Raw genomic sequence first — 4,855 nt, forward strand, 5'->3', positions numbered from 1 at the left:
GAGTTCGAGAGCAGCTGGCCAACATGGTGAAACCCCGTCTCTACCAAAAATACAAAAATTAGCCAGGGCATGGTGGGTGCCTGTAGTCCCAGCTACTCGGGAGGCTGAGGCAGGAGAATCAGTTCAACCCAGGAGGCAGAGGTTGCAGTGAGCCAAGATTTCGCCTTTGCACTCCATCCTGGGTGACAGAGTGAGACTCTATCTCAAAAAAACAAGGGGCTGTGGAGAGAGGAGGAGGCGCTCGCCCTTGGGAAGGCAGTGGGGCCAGATGTCCTGACGCGCCTCTGTGTCTGAATAGCACTGTATCGAGGACTTGCACTATTTTCTGTGAGGTAACTTGTGTGCATATTGCTTTGAACGTTTAATATAGTTGCCATTGGAGGGACTGGAATTCAGTGTTGTGCATGTACATTGCGTGATCTTCTGCAAAGCCCTGAAGCTGTGACGAGGACCCCTGCCCGTAGTGTGGCTGTTGCCTTTTTGCAGCTTTCTGCTTAAGTGACTTTAGTTGCCCCTGCTGAGCTCACCCTCATGAAAGTAACATCTCCTCAGTGAGAGTTAAACCCCAAGATGTCAGCACGGGAGATCAGTAGTATTTTAAGTGAATTTTTTTTTTTTTTTTTTTTTAATTGAGACGGAGTCTGGCTCTGTCACCCAGGCTGGAGTGCAGTGGCGGATCTCAGCTCACCGTAAGCTCTGCCTCCCGGGTTTACACCATTCTCCTGCCTCAGCCTCCCGAGTAGCTGGGACTACAGGCGCCCGCCTCCTCGCCCGGCTACTTTTTTGTATTTTTTAGTAGAGACGGGGTTTCACCATGTTAGCCAGGATGGTCTCCATTTCCTGACCTCTTGATCCGCCTGTCTCGGCCTCCCAAAGTGCTGGGATTACAGGCTTGAGCCACCGCGCCCGGCCGAAATTTTTATTTTTTAATTTTAATTTTTTTTTTTGTTTTTTTTGAGACAAAGTCTCACTCTGTTGTCCAGGCTGGAGTGCAGTGGCGCAATCTTGGCTTGCTGCAATCTCTGCCTCTGGAGTTCAAGAGATTCTCCTGCCCCAGCCTCCCAAGTAGATGGGACTACAGGCACCTGCCACCATGCCCAGCCAAATGCCCAGCCAATTTTTTTTTCTTTTTATTTTTAGCAGAGACGGGGTTTCATCATGTTGGCCAGGTTGGTCTCGAACACCTGACCTCAGGTGCTCCCCCCGCCTCGGCCTTCCAAAGTGATGGGATTACAGGTGTGAGCCACCATGCCTGGCCAAATTTTTTAATTAAAAAAAAAATTTTTTTTTGAGACAGGGTCTTGCTCTGTCGCCCAGGCTGGAGTGTAGTGGTGCGATCTCGGCTCACTGCAGCCTCTGCCTCCCAGGTTCAAGCAGTTCTCCCACTTCAGCCTCCTGAGTAGCTGGGATTACATGGGCACACCACCATGCCCAGCTAAGTTTTGCATTTTTAGTAGAGATGAGATTTCACCATCTTGGCCAGGCTGGTCTAACTCCTGACCTCAGGTGATCTGCTTGCCTCGGCCTCCCAAAGTGCTATGATTACAGGCATGAGCCACTGTGCCTGGCCTAAGTAAAATTTTAAAGTGGCTTTTTTTTTTTGTAAGACAGAGTCTCACTCTGTCACCCAGGCCTCAATGCAGTGGCATGATCTCTGCTCACTGTAACCTCTGCCAAGGTTCAAGCGATTCTCCTGCCTCAGCCTCCCGAGTAGCTGAGATTACAGGCATCTGCCACCATACCCAGCTAATTTTTGTATTTTTAGTAGAGACGGGGTTTCACCTTATTGGTCAGGCTGGTCTTGAACTCCTGACCTCATGATCCACTCGCCTCGGCCTTCCAAAATGCTGGGATTACAGGCGTGAGCCACTGCGCCCAGCCTAAAGTGGCTTTTTATTCATGTTTGTTTAAAGTTCTTTATTTTGAAGCCTAACTCTGCAACACCAAAGTTATCGTAGTAAAAAAAGCATTATATTTTAGAAATATGAAGTAAGTCTGTCAATGTAAACGAATTCATCATTGTAGCTTTTCTGGCTAAAAAGCTTCTGAAGACAGTCTTCAGAGACCCTGATGCCCTACCGGGAAATGTGCCCACCAGCAGCTGGAGGCGTTCGCCTGTGAGCCCCCTTTCCCCTTAGGCGCTCTGTCCTAGATGGCTGCCATTGAAATTGAGTGACAGTAAACGGCTCATCATGTTCCAGGATGTTCTTAATTTGTAAAATGTTTTTTCCCTCATTTAAACAATACATTTTCCTTTCATCACTCATTGTTGATACCCTCCTGAAACAGGAAATGGGGAATCTTTTCTTGTCCCTTGCACTGAGTCCTTCGTGCTTGTGTTTGGACGTGTTCTGTGAGTACTTTGAGTGGCGTTCATGTGGAACCCTGACTGGGCCCAGGCTGGAGTGCAGTGGCCGGATCTCAGCTCACGGCAAGCTCCGCCTCCCGGGTTCACGCCATTCTCCTGCCTCAGCCTCCCGAGTAGCTGGGACTACAGGCGCCCGCCACCTCGCCCGGCTATTTTTTTGTATTTTTAGTAGAGACGGGGTTTCACCGTGTTAGCCAGGATGGTCTCGATCTCTTGACCTCGTGATCCGCCCGCCTCGGCCTCCCAAAGTGCTGGGATTACAGGCTTGGGCCACCGCGCCCGGCCCTAACTGGTGTTCTTTGGGCTCTGGACGCTGCCTCTTCTGACCCCAAACTTACCACCGCCCTCCCCACCACTCATCGCCCGCCGCACTCACTGCTCTCCCAGGCCAGGCTGGCGTCAGTGGCGCCTGCACTGTCTTTGCTGCTGGTGGGACCCAGCTCCCCGCAGTTTCTTTTTGAGAATGGGTCTTTCCTTCACGGTGTTTAACCACCATCCCCTCTGTTCAGATCACCTACATTTCTTAGTTCCTTGGATCTCTGGTCAAGGGTTACTTCAGAGACTGACTGCCATTTGCGATTGGTGGCCCAGGAAGTTGTAGCTCTTTCTTTTTTTCTTTTCTTTTTTTTTTTGAGACAGAGTCTCGCTCTGTCGCCCAGGCTGGAGTGCAGTGGCGCAGTCTTGGCTCACTGCAACCTCCGCCTCCTGGATTCAAGCAATTCTCTTGCCTCAGCCTCCTGAGTAGCTGGGATTACAGGTGTGCACCACCACACCCGGCTAATTTTTGTATTTTTAGTAGAGATGGGGTTTCACCATGTTGGTCAGGCTGGTCTCAAACTGCTGACCTCGTGATCCACCTGCCTCAGCCTCCCAAAGTGCTGGGATTATAGGCATGAGTCACCGCGCCCAGCCGGAAGTTGTAGCTCTTTCTTTTCTCCCCTTTAATCTTGCCTGTGGCCCTTTACCTTGGAGTTGTGTGGAGACCCTTGCCCAGTTAGGAAAAAGTAGAGCCCCTGCCCCCCAGTCCAGTGCATACTCAGACAAAAGGCAGCCTGTGGAATGGAGGAAAGGAAGCAAGGTGGACTGAGGACCTTTTGTTCTCCTGCAGACTTCCTCTCCCTAAGATGTTCAGCAAATGTTCACATGCTAGAAAATGTAGGTTGAGTGTGATTTAGCAAGAACCTTGAGTCCTGAAGGCACATTTTGTGACTGATTGTTCAGTTTGGGTGAGTGAGTTCTGGCATCGAAGGCGTAATTGCAGAGGCCTGGCTGGGCTGTGAATGCCTCCCCTCAGTGCAGGGCCAGACTCTGCAGGGGACCACTGTGTGCCAGGTTGGGGTGGACCCACTCCTGTCCTTAGACACGCTTGTTTGTTACAGTCCTAGGGGCAGTGATGTTATTTTTATATTAATGATAACTTTAAAAGTTCTGGAAATTTTTATCTTCCTTCCTTCCTCCCTTCCTCCCTTCCTCCCTTCCCTTCCCTTCCCTTCCCTTCCCTTCCCTTTCCTTTCTTTTCTTTCTTTCTTTTTTTGTGACAGGGTCTTATCTGTTGCCCAGGCTGGAGTGCAGTGGCACAACGATGGCTCACTGCAGCCTTGACCTCCTAGACTTAAGCGATCCTCCTGCCTCAGCCTCCAGAGTAGCTGTGACTACAGGCGTGCACACCACCATGCCTGGCTATTTTTTTATTATTTATTTAGTAGAGATGGGGTGTTGCTGTGTTGCCCAGGCTGGTCTCAAACTCCTGAGTTCAAGCAGTCCTCCTACCTTGGTCTCCCAAAGTGCTGGGATTGCGAGTGTGAGACACCATGCCTGGCCGTGAACAGTTTTCTTCTTTAAAAAGTTTTTATATTCTGTACTTTCTAGTCTATATCTAATCCTAATAAGTCATTCTGTTACAGTAGCATTACAATTTTTTTATTACGGTAAAATATACATAACATAAAATTTACCATTTTAACTTTTTTTTTTTTTTTGAGATAGAGTTTCGCTCTTGTTGCCCAGGCTGGAGTGCAGTGGCGCGATCTCGGCTCATTGCAACCTCCGCCTCCTGGGTTCAAGCAATTCTCCTGTCTCAGGTTCCCGAGTAGCTGGGACTACCGGTGCCTGCCACCATGCCTGGCTATTGTTTAGTATTTTTAGTAGAGATGGCGTTTCAATGTGTTGGCCAGCATGGTCTTGAACTGACCTCAGGTGATCCACCCCCCTCAGCCTCCCAGAGTGCTGGGATTATAGGCATGAGCCACTTAGCCCAGCCCCATTTTAACCTTTTTTTTTTTCGAGATGGAGTCTTGCTCTGTTGCCCAGGCTGGAGTATGGTGGCGTGATCTCAACCCACTGCAAGCTCCGCCTCCCGGGTTCACGCCATTCCCCTGCGTCAGCCTCCTGAGTAGCTGGGACTACAGGCGTCCCCCACCATGCCTGGCTAATTTTTTTTGTATTTTTAGTAGAGACGGGGTTTTACCGTGTTAGCCAGGATGGTCT

At 49.8% G+C, this 4,855-nt stretch overlaps 2 protein-coding genes across 2 annotated transcripts in view; one reads left to right on the plus strand and one right to left on the minus strand.

The window, feature by feature from the left end:
• Nucleotides 1-4,855, minus strand: part of DNAJC5 (DnaJ (Hsp40) homolog, subfamily C, member 5) — a 1,035,873-nt gene that overhangs the window by 356,129 nt on the left and 674,889 nt on the right. The window lies entirely within an intron of this gene.
• Nucleotides 4,271-4,855, plus strand: part of GMEB2 (glucocorticoid modulatory element binding protein 2) — a 39,479-nt gene continuing 38,894 nt past the window's right edge. The window contains exon 1 of the mRNA XM_011934454.1: nucleotides 4,271-4,391. The gene's annotated coding sequence lies outside the window, so the exon portion shown is untranslated. The remainder of the gene's footprint in view (nucleotides 4,392-4,855) is intronic.

This window comes from Colobus angolensis, unplaced genomic scaffold (genome assembly GCF_000951035.1).
Source record: "Colobus angolensis palliatus isolate OR3802 unplaced genomic scaffold, Cang.pa_1.0 Scaffold136, whole genome shotgun sequence".
NCBI lineage: Eukaryota > Metazoa > Chordata > Mammalia > Primates > Cercopithecidae > Colobus > Colobus angolensis.